The sequence below is a fragment of the Panthera leo genome, chromosome B2, assembly GCF_018350215.1.
Source record: "Panthera leo isolate Ple1 chromosome B2, P.leo_Ple1_pat1.1, whole genome shotgun sequence".
In the NCBI taxonomy this organism is placed as follows: Eukaryota; Metazoa; Chordata; class Mammalia; order Carnivora; family Felidae; genus Panthera; species Panthera leo.
The window spans coordinates 147875656-147889317 of NC_056683.1; the positions used below are offsets into that span (position 1 = coordinate 147875656).

Below are 13662 nucleotides of genomic sequence, written 5' to 3' on the forward strand. Positions count from 1 at the left end.
TAACCAGGAAGTCGATGTCATCTTGGATCGACTCAGTAGCAAATGAACTCATGTACTTTAAACATCAACCCACAGGGGGTTTGTAGGTTTGATGCAGGGAACGCGCTTCCCCACGGCCGAGGGCCACACTCCTGGTCGGAGGCCACCTGAGGGGGCAGGCTTATCAGACAAATTCTAAGGGAGGACTTTTATTTCACATTGTGGAAGGCTCACGTAAACAGCTCTCCTTGACCTGAGCCAAGGGTAGAATTTTGGTTTTGTTTTCAATAAAAATATTTTAAAAACTCTCAGGTTTCATTTCTTATAGAAGAGACACATGTTATTTTAGTGTTTAGGGTTTTTTTTTCCCACCACAGATGCTAACTTGTTTAAATTTTGACTAAATCCATTACAACTGTGTATTGTACGCATATTAAAATTTTGTATATCTTCCTTGAAGTGACCAAATCTCATGAATCCACGGTGCTCCTGGAATCGACAATGCTGCTCCACTGAAATATACAGAAATGCTAATGGTCACAGACATCCCCCATCCCCCCCCCCCGCCGGATTGGGATAAGCATAGTGACAATCAACCAGAAATAAAAAAGCATAAACCATAATTCTTATACAATAATTTACTTGATTTTCTTATATCCATAAAGCTGCCAAATGTCAAACTAGCAAGGTACGTAATTCAAATAGGCAGTCCCTGTGTCAAATGTTTCACATAAGTTTTTTATCATTAGGCCTCCCTCTTTTTCTAACAACTATGAAAGTTCCAGAATTGTCCATAGTGCATATGGCATAGGGGCTGATGCAGTGTTTCCGTGAGAGACAGCGAGCTTGAGAACCACTTCTTATGTGGTTCCGGAACATGTATGACCGCCCACAGCTGGCTGGTTCAGTCACCAGCCACCAGCCGAAATTCACCTTCCTTGGACTATGTACTAACTTGTCTCCCTGCAGGATACTGGGCTTCTGAAGGTGCTGGTGACCACTCATGTTTGTAACCCAGCGTCTGGCACACAGTTGGTGCTTAATAAGGGACTGTGGAACGGAGCCTCCAATGTTTTTGAAACACAGATTGAAAATATCCTCCCAGAAAACAAAACAGAACAGAACATTTTCCTGGTAAAGAGAGAAGATCAGGGCGCCTGGGTGGCTCAGTCAGGTAAGGTCCGACTTTGACTCAGGTCATGATCTCACGGTTTGTGGGTTCCAGCCCTGCATTGGGCTCTGTGCTCACAGCTCGGAGCCTGGAGCCCGCTTCGGATTCTGTCTCTCTCTCTCCCTGCCCCTCCCCTGCTTGTGCTCTGGTTCTCGCTCTCAAAAATAAAAACATTAAAAAAAAAGAGAGAAGACCTAATATTCCTGAAACGAATACCAATAATAAATCAGTATGCTGCTGGAGACAAACGTCGCTCTAGAAGTAGTTTTAGAAAAAAGTACGTTTAAATTTTAATACAACCGTTCTTATAGATACGGGCCGCCAAAACATACCTAAAAGGGTGGCTAAGCACATGGGTTGTGGAAGCAGACAGCTTCACTCGTCTCCACTCACCCCGTGAGCTCTGGCAAGTCATGTAGTCTCTTTTTAATTTTTTTAAATTAAAAAACATTTTTTAAAGTTTGCTTATTTATTTTGAGAGAGACAGAGAGAGTGGGAGTGGGGGAGGGGCAGAGACAGAGGGAGAGAGAAAATCCGAAGCAGGCTCCATGCTGCCAGCGCAGAGCCTGATGCGGGGCTTGAACTCAAGAAACCGCAAGATTGTGACCTGAGCTGAAACCAGGAGTCAGACGCTTAACCAACAGAGCCACCCAGGTGCCGCAGGATCCCAAGCAGGCTCTGTACAGGCAGCGGAGAGCCCACTGTGGGGCTCGAGCTCATGACCTGAGCCCAAGTTGGACACTCAACTGAGCCACCCAGGCGCCCCCAGCCTCTTAAGCCCCAGTTTCCTTATCTGTAGAGTTACAGTAATAATGGTACCTCCTTCATTATCTTGTTGCAAGAGTCAAGTAAATAAAATATGTAAAGCACTTAGGTGATCACCCTTTTGGGGTCAAGAATACAGGTTATTTTGCTCCCGAACCTGAACGTGCATCATGAATCAAATCATTTAATGGAGCCAGAATTCGGATTTCTGGGGCACCAAGAATAAGCTTCTCTCAGATGGCCTGTATCTTGAATTTTTTTTTACTGCAATTATAAAAAGTAAATTGTTGTTTCAATAACAAAAGTTTATTTTTAAAATTGAACAGAAGCTCCAAGAAGTAAAGTAGAGTTTTCTCTACACAGACATGCTTAGTGAATGCACAATATTTGAAGTTCCAGGAAGACTAATAAAACCACTGGGAAGTTGGGGACAAGGATAATTGACAATAAAAATTCACAGCTGTCTTTGAAGACTTGTGTTTTTGGAGCCATTATTAATAAGAATCGGCTTCAGGAGTGGGAAAAAAAAGAGGTTTTAAAAGTGATGCGAATTAATATTCCAAGCTGCATTATGGCAGGAAAGCGATGACTTATCGATATCTTCGGCGCCTAGGAAGAATGGACATCTGATAGGCAATGCTGCTGATTTTATTTTATGCTTCAGCCAGTGAGGCATGACGGAGCTGGGCTATGTACTATAATAAAACAATCTGTGTTAATGCTCACTTAACAACAACCACAGATCCTCCTTATTTTGCACAAATCACTTTTTAATATGAAATCGCCACACGGTGCACTTTAGATGTTGTACAATTTTATTCATCAATTATGCCTCAATGAAGCTGAAATAAAAAGAATAAAGATCCCCATGCCCTACCCGCCCCCCAAAAAATCTCATTGAAAGTACTTGTGTGATTTTTGTTGATTTTAACGTGAACCCACAAGCTAGGAGTGGTGGCGGAAAAGGACCACATCCATGTCTTAGAAATGTTTTTCCTCTACTTTAGGTATGAAAGAACGTAAGAAAAACGACAGTTCCCTCCACTCTCCATGCGGGATGTGATAGGACAAAGCAGAAATAAATTCCCATAACTATTTTTCTTTTTCTAGAAAGCTTCTCTTACGATGTACTCATGTCCTCTGTTCACAGGAAACCAGATGAAACTGACATGCAGCGCACCCCCCCCCCCCCGGCCCCGCCCCGGGACCGTGCTCAGAAGGTCCAGGTCCTGAGTGTTTCTGTGCCCGCTCGTGAAAAGCCGCACTTTTAATGAAATCGCTTACTAGCAATTATTATTTCATGCTAACAGGGTCCTGACTCTCACCATATTGTAAAATAGTAATTACAAGTTACCACCTTTCAAGTGCTTAATTAAACTTACTCGTAAGACTTGCAACATAAACGGTTGGCCTGGGGAAATGAGGTCTCCGAAATGATCACATGACTGGGCATCTCAGGAGCAAGCTCTGTGTGTTTAAACAAGTCTTTCTCCAAAGACTTCTCTCCATAAATGTCATCCTACCATCACTCAAAGACACTGCTATTAGAATCAGTCTTTTCCTTAAAACAGCGCAAAAAGCAGGGTGTCTAGTCTTCATTATCAAACAAGCTTCAAAGCTGTTCTTTACCTAGTAATTTGGGGGAATGGCTGATAAACAGTGATTTAAACTACACAATAGTAGGGTAAAGGGAATGAATGGAGCTACCCCAGGAGACAGGGAAACGCCACTCATGTGGAAGAGGCAGGACAGCTGGCCACGTAACCCCATGTGGCGCTCGCTGATGGAGACAGAGGACGTGGGGAGCGCCCCCCCCCCCCCAGGCACTGTGGCTGTGCACATCTGGGATGGACTTTGCACGGTGTTGGGAGTTCCTGTCTGGTGGCAAGTTCCAGGGAGAAACGTGAACTCGGCATTCTAGAGAAGCCCAGCCCTGGATGGAACCCCCAATGACTCAAATAACAATATGCTAGAAATGTTGGGGAAATAATTTTTAAAAAATCAATATAAAAAAAGACTGGGTAAGTTCTTTGGGGAGGATAAAGATGTCCAGAAGCACTTTTCTCCAGCAGATTTCCTACTTTAAAAATGTTTTCCTAGTTTTTGAGAGGTTATGCATTCACAGTGTTCAAAAAAAAAATGATAAGAAGACATATATGAACAGCTCACCTCCTGTCCATTCACCATTACTACCCACTACCCCCGAAGAGCTGAGCACAGTTATTGCTTTCTTTTCTGTCTCCTTGCAGATTTTTATGCAGATCTAAGCAAATATGAATATGTGCTTCCCTCTGTTACAACACAAAGCTGAGCACTGTAGATTTGTCTCGTAATAACGCATCTTTGAGATCCTTCCGATTCAGTATGTAGACTTCACTCCTTTTGTAACAATGGGGAGGGGCAGGTGGATGGACAGAGCAAACTTTCAGTTCCACCCTGGTGGGCATTTAGGTTGTTTCTAGTCTCTGCTGCTGGGGACAACGTCACAGTGAATTGGCACATGTGGCAGGTGGTTTAAAGCTATTCAGGGGCTCCTGGGTGGCGTGGTCAGTTGTGTCTGACTCTCGATTTCGGCTCAGGTCATGATCTCATGGTTCGTGAGTTCGAGCCCTGAGCAGGGTTCTGCGCTGACAGTGTGGAGCCTCCTTGGGATTCTCTCTCTCTCTCTCTCCCTCTCTCTCTCTCCCTCCCTCTCTCTCTGCTCCTCCCCCACTCATGCTGTCTCTTTCAAAATAAATAAACTTAAAAAAAACAGGTAAAAAATGAAGCTATTCAAAGCATCATACATCTTTGTACTTTTGATGGATGTGGCCAGACCGTTCTTGCTGGCAATATATGACTATGCCCATTTTCTTAAAACCTTGTTGTTTTCAAGTTGTACGTGACAAATGGTATCTCAGTGGGGAGGCTGAGCACTGTTCATATGTTCATGGGACACTCTTACTTCCTTTTCTGTGAATTCAGTGTTCGTGTCTTTTGTGCCCCTCCCTTCTTCTGTTAAGATATTAGTCTTTTTCTTGTTGTCTTGTGGGAGTTACCAATTTCTTTTCCATTTTTTCCTTTCTGTTTTCCTTTGTTTACGGTGCATTGGAGGAGTTCTCTTTTTAAACAAAGTTAAAAACATCAACCATACCTTTCATGCCATCTTCTTTTTTTTAATATGATTTAACTTTATTTTTTTTATTTTTTAAGATTTACATCCAAATCAGTTAGTAATAGTGAAGCAATGATTTCAGGAGTAAATTCCTTAATGCCCCTTCCCCATTGAGCCCATCCCCCCTCCCACAACCCCTCCAGCAACCCTCAGTTTGTTCTCCAGATTTATGAGTCTCTTCTGTTTTGTCCCCCTCCTTGGTTTTATATTATTTTTGTTTCCCTTCCCTTATGTTCATCTGTTTGGCCTCTTAAAGTCCTCCTATTAGTGAAGTCATATGATTTTTGTCTTTCTCTGACTGACTAATTTCGCTTAGCATAATACCCTCCGGTTCCATCCACGTAGTTGCCAATGGCAAGATTTCATTCTTTTTGATTGCCGAGTAATACTCCATTGTATATATAAACCACATTTTCTTTATCCATTCATCCATCAATGGACATTGGGGCTCTTTCCATACTTTGGCTATTGTCGATAGTGCTGCTATAAACAGGGTGCATGTGTCCTTTCAAAACAGCACACCCATATCCCGTGGATAAATGCCCAGTAGTGCAATTGCTGGGTCGTAGGGTAGTTCTATTTTTAGTTTTTTGAGGAACCTCCATACTGTTTTCCAGAGTGGCTGCACCAGCTTGCGTTCCCACCAACGGTGCAAAAGAGATCCTCTCTCTCCGCATCCTCGCCAACCTCTGTTGTTGCCTGAGTTATTCATGTGAGCCATTCTGCCAGGTGTCAGGTGGTATCTCGTCATGGTTTTGATTTGTATTTCCCTGATGATGAGTGATGTGGAGCATTTTTTCATGTGTTGGTTGGCCATCTGGATGTCTTCTTTGGAAAATTGTCTATTCGTGTCTTTTGCCCATTTCGTCACTGGATTATTTGTTTTTTGGGTGTTGAGTTTGAGAAGTTCTTTGTAGATTTTGAATACTAACCCTTTATCCGATATGTCATTTGCAAATATCTTCTCCCATTCTGTCGGTTGCCTTTCAGTTTTGCTGATTGTTTCCTTTGCTGTGCAGAAGCTTTTAATTTTGATGAGGTCCCAGTAGTTCATTTTTGCTTTTGTTTCCCTTGCCTCCGGAGACGTGTTGAGTAAGAAGTTGCTGTGGCCAAGATCAAAGAGGTTTTTGCCTGCTTTCTCCTCGAGGGTTTTGATGGCTTCCTGTCTTACATTGAGGTCTTTCATCCACTTTGAGTTTATTTTTGGGTATGGTGTAAGAAAGTGGTCCAGGTTCATTCTTCTACATTTTGCTGTCCAGTTTTCCCAGCACCACTTGCTGAAGAGACTGTCTTTATTCCATTGGATATTCTTTCCTGCTTTGTCAAAGATTAGTTCCCCATATGTTTGTGGGTCCATTTCTGGGTTCTCTATTCTATTCCATTGATCTGAGTGTCTGTTCTTGTGCCAGTACCATACTGTCTTGATGATTACAGCTCTGTAGTATAGTTTGAAGTCTGGGATTGTGATGCCTCCTGCTTTGGTTTCCTTTTTCAAGATTGCTTTGGCTATTTGGGGTCTTTTCTGGTTCCATACAAATTTTAGGATTATTTGTTCTAGCTCTGTGAAGAATGCTGGTGTTACTTTGATAGGTGTTACTTTGATAGGGAAGAATTCTGGTGCTACTTTGATAGGATTGAATATGTAGATTGCTTTGGGTAGTATCGACATTTTACCAGTATTTGTTCTTCCTATCCAGGAGCATGGAATCTTTTTCCATTTCTTTGTGTCTTCTTCAATTTCTTTCATAAGCTTTCTATAGTTTTCAGTGTATAGATTTTTCACCTCTCTGGTTAGATTTATTCCTAGGTATTTTATAGGTTTTGGTGCAACTGTAAATGGGATCGATTCCTTGATTTCTCTTTCTGTTGCTTCATTGTTGGTGTATAGGAATGCAACTGATTTCTGTGCATTGATTTTATATCCTGAAACTTTGCTGAATTCATGAATCAGTTCTAGAAGGTTTTTGGTGGAATCTTTTGGGTTTTCCATATAGAGTATCATGTCATCTGCGAAGAGTGAAAGTTTGACCTCCTCCTGGCCAATCTGGATGCCATTTATTTCTTTGTGTTGTCTGATTGCAGAGGCTAAGCCTTCCAATACTATGTTGAATAACAGTGTCGAGAGTGGACACCCCTGTCTTGTTCCTGACCTTAGGGGGAAAGCTCTCAATTTTTCCCCATTGAGGATGATATTACCGTTGGGTTGCTCGTATATGGTTTTTATCATCTTGAGGTATGATCCTTCTATCCCTACTTTCTTCAGGGTTTTTATCAAGAAAGGATGCTGTATTTTGTCAAATGCTTTCTCTGCATCTACTGAGAGGATCATATGGTTCTTGTCCTTTCTTTTATTGATGTGATGAATCACATTAATTGTTTTGTGGATATTGAACCAGCCCTACATCCCAGGTATAAATCCCACTTGGTCATGGTGAATAATTTTTTTAATGTATTGTTGGATCCGGATGGCTAATATCTTGTTGAGGATTTTTGCATCCATGTTCATCAGGGAAATTGGTCTATAGTTCTCCTTTTCAGTGGGGTCTCTGTCTGGTTTTGGAATCATGTCTTCTGATTTTTCAAATACAGTTAGAAAGGCCATTACTTTGCTGCATTTATAAAAGAATTCTTATATTTCTTCTAGATTTTTGATGACTTTTTTAAAATTTAAATCTTTTATTCATTTGGGATTTATCCTGAGGTGCAGCATGAAATATAGATCCATGTATGGGTTTTTTCTAGATGGCAACAATATTTTCTTTAAAAAATTTTAAAAACATATTTATTCTAGAGAGAGAGACAGACAGAGTGTGAGTGGGGGAGGAACAGAGAGAGGGAGACACAGAATGCGAAGCAGGTTCCAGACTCCAAGCTGTCAGCACGGAGCCTTACGTGGGGCTCGAAACCATGAACCGAGAGAACATGACCTGAGCTGAAGTCGGATGCTTAACTGAGTGAGCCAGCCAGGTGCCCCAGCAATATTTTCTGATACCATTTATTGACCAGTCCATTCAGGGGATACAAAATTCTCTCATGTGTTTGGGCCTACTTCTGGACTTTCTATTCTCCTGCACTGAATTAGGTGTATCATATGCCTTTATCGTGGTTTTAATTACTGAGGTTTTATTTCTGTAGGGCAACTTTCAATGTATTTATTTTGCCACGTGAGCTTTAGAATCACCTTATCTTCTTAAAAATAATTTGCATATGTTTATTGGAATACTGATTTATAAAATAATTTAAAGGGAATTAGCAAGTTTATAAGTTTGATTTTTCTTCTGAAAAAATGATATGCTTATTTTGATATATAATTTTTGTAAATGCTTATTTATTTTTGAGAGAGAGGGCACACAAGCAGGGGAGGCGTAGAGAGAAAGGGAGACACAGAATCCGAAGCAGGCTCCAGGCTCCAAGCTGTCAGCACAGAGACCAACACGGGGCTCGAAACCATGAACCGAGAGATCATGACCTGAAGTTGGACGCTCAACCAACTGAGCCACCCAGGCGCCCCTGTTTCTAATAATTTTCAGGCTCATTTGTAGTTCTCCAGAGGAAAAATCCCTAAAAAATGGCAGGAAATTGAACCTTCATGTGTATTGTTTCTTTGACGAGGCTCTTTCAGAAGGTTCGTGCATCGCCAACCTTGTCGCCCAATCTGGTTTACTCAAGGTCTGCACCTCAGTCCCTTATTCTAGACAGGCATGGCATTTGTTGCCTTGAAGTCTGGTGCGACTTCTGCTTACCATGTCGTGAGGTTTGGAAAACATTCATTTACTTACAGCAAAATGAAAAGATACCAGACAGGCTTAAGTCGCTGTAAGTGCAGATGTCTGAGCAGACGGTGTGATGTGATGCCCACGGTGTGCTGGCCACTGGCGAGAGGAAGGAAGGGACCCTGGGAACCCCGTGCCCACTTCTCGAGATGGGGACAATTCCGTGATGCCCGCAGCGGTTGTGAGACTTCGTCACTCGGGCATTTCTGCCCAGGTGAAGGGGGGGAAACTTTTTGGGACATGTCCAAAAATACATTTTAGAAAGAAGATGGGACACAGAACAAAGTGTTTCATGCAGACTTTGGGGTGTTTTTAATAACCTTAGATGGTATTCAAGTGTCCCAGGCTACTTCCTGACAGAGGTGAGCGTCGTGACGCATGACAAATGCAATGCAAGGAATAAAGGTGCGGGGACATCTTGAATCCATGGATTCTCACTTGGCATGAGATGATGGGGTCCGGCCAAGCGAGGACCTGCCCACTTTTCGGGGCCAAACCATCCCTCACTGGGGCCCGGCACATGGTGCGTTGCCTTTTTCGCAAGGAGAGAAGCGACGGGCTCTCTAAGACCTCGGTTTGTCTCCTTCCACTCTGTGACAACGTGGCCCCAAAGGCGCAAGCCCACTCCCAAGGTGAAGAAAAGAGTATTAAGGATTAGCATGCCACAACGCATCGCCTTGTTCATGGGTTTCCAAAGACCATTTGCAGCCAGCCGAGTTCTTCACCTATCGGATAGATCATGAAATAGCCACGTCTGAAAAGACCTTCCCTGAAGGGGAACTAGTCCAATCTCCTCACTGAAAGTGTGGAAAATTACACCCAGAGCAGTTTGTGAAGTGCCCAGATCACGTAGGTCCCTGGGCCTCCGCGGTGGCTTTAATTGCTTTTCTACTCTCATCGTTTTCATGTTTATTAAACTATACTTGAGGTGGGCTGAAAGGTGAGCTCTAAACCACATCCGGGAAGAAATTCTGTTTCTGTTCCGCTTCATATAAAATCATTTTGTGCTCAATTGCACATATTGATAAAAATCAACGTGTCCAACCAATGCTAATTTCAGTTTTTTAATTTTGCACCTCAAGGGATTCTGATTCTAGAATAAATCGTATGCGATCTAACCCCATGACTCTTCTCTAGAAGTGTTTTCTTTTTAAGGACCGAAGACACCCCTTACGTTATTTTACTTCCTTCTCTTTCCATGTACAGTCAATACAGCAAGAGTTGCCCAGTCACAAATCTTTCTCATCTTGGGGTGTGATATATTTTTTACGCCTGACGGCATTAGGCTTATTCTGGGGGACGCAGAGCTTGGGGCTCTTGAAAGGCATCTGTGAGGCACGGAAGTAAGAGCAGGCATGAGACGAAAGGCAGAGGGTGTCCCACACAGGCCCCTCCCCGGCGTCCCCAGGGCCACAGAGGAGCCTCTGTCAGACAGGGAAACCAGATTCCTAGCATCACATGGTGGAAGAAGGGTAAGCACACGGTCTGCTGTTTGATTGTGGTAGTTTGTTTCCACTTGCCCATCCTTAAAGTCTGGCATTTATGGCTTCTCTCCCAGCCGGTGTCCCAGCGTTCCATCCAGGCCGAGCCCAACAGCACATGGCTTTGGCCGTCCAGATGCGCCAGGCGGACGGGCAGCCCAAAGGCCCCGTATTTGCGGGCTGCCTCGAGGTCTCCTCTCCAGCTCCCTCTTCACTTTGGTGTCGAGATCGTCTCCAGAAGTCCCCGGGCGGGTTCTGTAGAGGCGCCAGCCTTCTCTGCGGCGGCCAGGATGCTCTGGCTCTCCGTGGTTCTTCATCCTGTGGCCAGACGCGCACCCACAGCTCCCTGGATGCCTTCTCAGCATCTCCGGGGGCTCCAGCTTCACAGTGGCGAGGGATCGCATGGCCGATAAACTTTCTTTTTCAAGGATCACAGAGAAGAAATCCTTGGGGGACTGGACGGGAGGCTGGACACGCCGCCCGGGGAGCCTGACATCATTTCTGGGGGCTGGGCTTTGCAGGGAAGCAGAGCTGGTGGCTTGTTTCCATCTTCCATGAGCGCTGCGAAGAGACTCGGGCATAACCGCAGGTTGATGTTCCCGAAGTTTCTATCAGCACAGGCCCTCCAGCCAGGCGCAGGGGACAGTGCGGCACAGAGGAGCTCCAAGGGGGCGCAGCAGAGACCCCAGGCCGCAGCAGCACACGCTTCCTATCCCTGGAGTTTAACTGTGATTTCATTCATTCTTCCTCCACTGTCTCCCAGCCCGGAAGCAAGTGAGCGGAAGGCCAGCCAGTCCCCCAGCCGGTCCCTGGGCCGCTCCCTGCGGCCGCGGGGAGAACTCCCGGCACGCACCTCCGCCTACTGATTCCTCGAAACTCATTTCCAAGCTAGTTGTTCCCAAACGTGGAATTGGCTGCTGCGCCAATGCCAACGTTAAAGAAAAAACATGCGCGAGGATTGCGCTTCCCCCGGATATTCGTCACCATCCTTCCGTGTCCCATCTGCTACTGACTCTACAAGGTTCGAACCTGTTTCTTGGCTTTGTCGGTGGGCACTTTTCATCCAGTTGTTTACTGTGAAGTTCTAAGGTTCCTAAGTGCTCTCTACTCAAACTTTATTTCCAGGAGGCGTCTCATTACATATAAAGGGGCAAGTTACGATGCACTGTATATTTAATAGAAGGATAGTGTTTGTGTATCCCAGCCAGCAGGGTGATGTTAATGATGCTGGTATTATAAGTCTAACTATATATATAAAATATGTATAACTGATGTTATAATTATTAGTACCGTCATCGTAACTGACATTTCAGGAGCGCTCCTGGCGTGCCCGGTGCTTCTCCAAGCTCAGGCCTGCCGTGGACGCGATCAGGTGATCCGTGGCTTTGCCTTTGTGCCAGACGCGGCCACTGGATTTCCCAAGGGCACTGGTTCGCACCATCACGCTGCTCCCTTTAGAAAAACGTATTCTAATGTTTCTTTCCTTTATTTTGAATGATGAAACCTAACTTAGAAGCAAACAGTTCCATATGAATTAACTCTTCTCTGTGGCCAAGTTCTGGATTAGAAACACACATGGCTTTTGTCTTCTCAGGACTCACGGTTCACCGAAAGCATTGATTTCAACCTTGGCTTCTTTCCTCCTTCTTCCTCTACCTTCTTCCCTTCCAGCATCCTTCCCTTTCTACTTCAAGCAATTATTCATTAGACTGCCCCACTTTAAAGGTGAGAAAGTTAAGGCCTGGGTACGCTTCCTACATCACACGGCTGTTTAGTGGGCCTGGGCCAGGTTTGCTGATCTCCTCCCCATGCTTCTCTCATTATACCTGCTCACAGGTTTTCAATAAATATTATTGAACGATGACTGAGTGAAGCGTGTGTGCTAAGCACCTTGCTGGATGCATTCAAAAGAATAAAATAGGGGGGCCTCCCAGACTGGAGGGAGATTAAGGGCTAATACTTGTGCCCTCTGATTGTGCCCCATTTTCATCTAATCCTTTAAAACGGGCATTATCATGATCATTTTAAAGGTGAGATCATTGAGTTCACAGAAATTTAGGGACTTGTCCCAGGTCCCACAGCTGGCAAGCCATGGGCCAGGGGCCCAGGGTTTGGGAGGTTGTGGGTTTGGGATCTGCACGGGGCCAGTTGGCCTCAAAGCCCATTTCTGGTCTGCCCCAAAAAGTTTACGCTCAATCTCATAGAGATGACTGAAAACACAGGAAGGTAAGAAGGGACGTTACATTTCCCACTGCAGCTAGAAAATGTAAATGCCCCAGAAATTCACACACACGAAGTAAGTCAAGTAATGACCTTGGGAAGTCAGGGGAACGGTATCAGATAATAATTCCCCTGTCAGTTAATATTCTTTACTCTGTCAGCGGGTCACCGGCAAGATCTCTGCTGGGTCCTTCATAATTTTGTAAGAATGTTTTTCAATTTCCCCTCAGTTTTGCTTGATATACGAGTCTGGTTTTTCTCTTTTTGTTGTTATTTTTTAAAATGTTTCTTTATTGATGGAGAGAGAGAGAGAGAGAGAGAGAGAGAATGCAGGGGAGGGGCAGAGAGAGAAGGAGAGAGAGAATCCCAAGCAGCCTCTATGCTCTCAGCACAGAGCCTGCCGTGGGGCTTGATCCCACAGACTGTGAGATCATGACCTGAGCTGAAACCAAGAGTCGGACACTTAACCAACTGAGCCACCCAGGCGCCTCTGGCTTTTTCTTTAGATTCAAAATGGTCAACATGAGGTTAAGATATCATGTCACAACTAGATGCTTAAAAATAGCAGATTAAAAAAGCAGCCTCCGTTATTATAAACATAAAAAGCTTGGTGTTTTGATGCGAATAATTAATATGTAATTATAAGCCATATGCATGTTATTATATCTGCTATAATTAATACAGCAGTTAACAAAATATTTTTTTCAAAGAAAAATGAGATGTAAACTATCATATCAATATTTTGTTCGATTTTTTAACTTTCTCTTTAAAGTTTATATATTAACTTTGAGAGAGAGAAAGAGAGAGCTGGGGAGGGGCAGAGAGAAAGAATGCTAAGCAGGCTCCACACTACCAGCATGGAGCCCAATATGGGGCCCGAACTCAGGAACTGCAAGATCACGACCTGGGCCAAAATCTATAGTCGGATGCTTAACCGACTGAGCCACCCAGACGCCCCTATAAATATTTAAACGATACATCCGCTGTGTGGCCAGAACTACGGTCAGTGACCGGAAGGAGCTGTGTGCCTAGTCAATGACCATCTGCTTCCACCCCTCGTGGAAATCCAGTGTGTGGCCTTTCTAAATAACGCCTTTTTAAAGGTTCATTACCACGCAC

The 13662-nt window shown here is 44.1% G+C and overlaps 1 pseudogene; it reads right to left on the minus strand.

The window, feature by feature from the left end:
• Nucleotides 1–10071: 10071 nt before the first annotated feature.
• Nucleotides 10072–11619, minus strand: LOC122220779 (annotated as a pseudogene).
• Between the last annotated feature and the right edge of the window lie 2043 nt (nucleotides 11620–13662).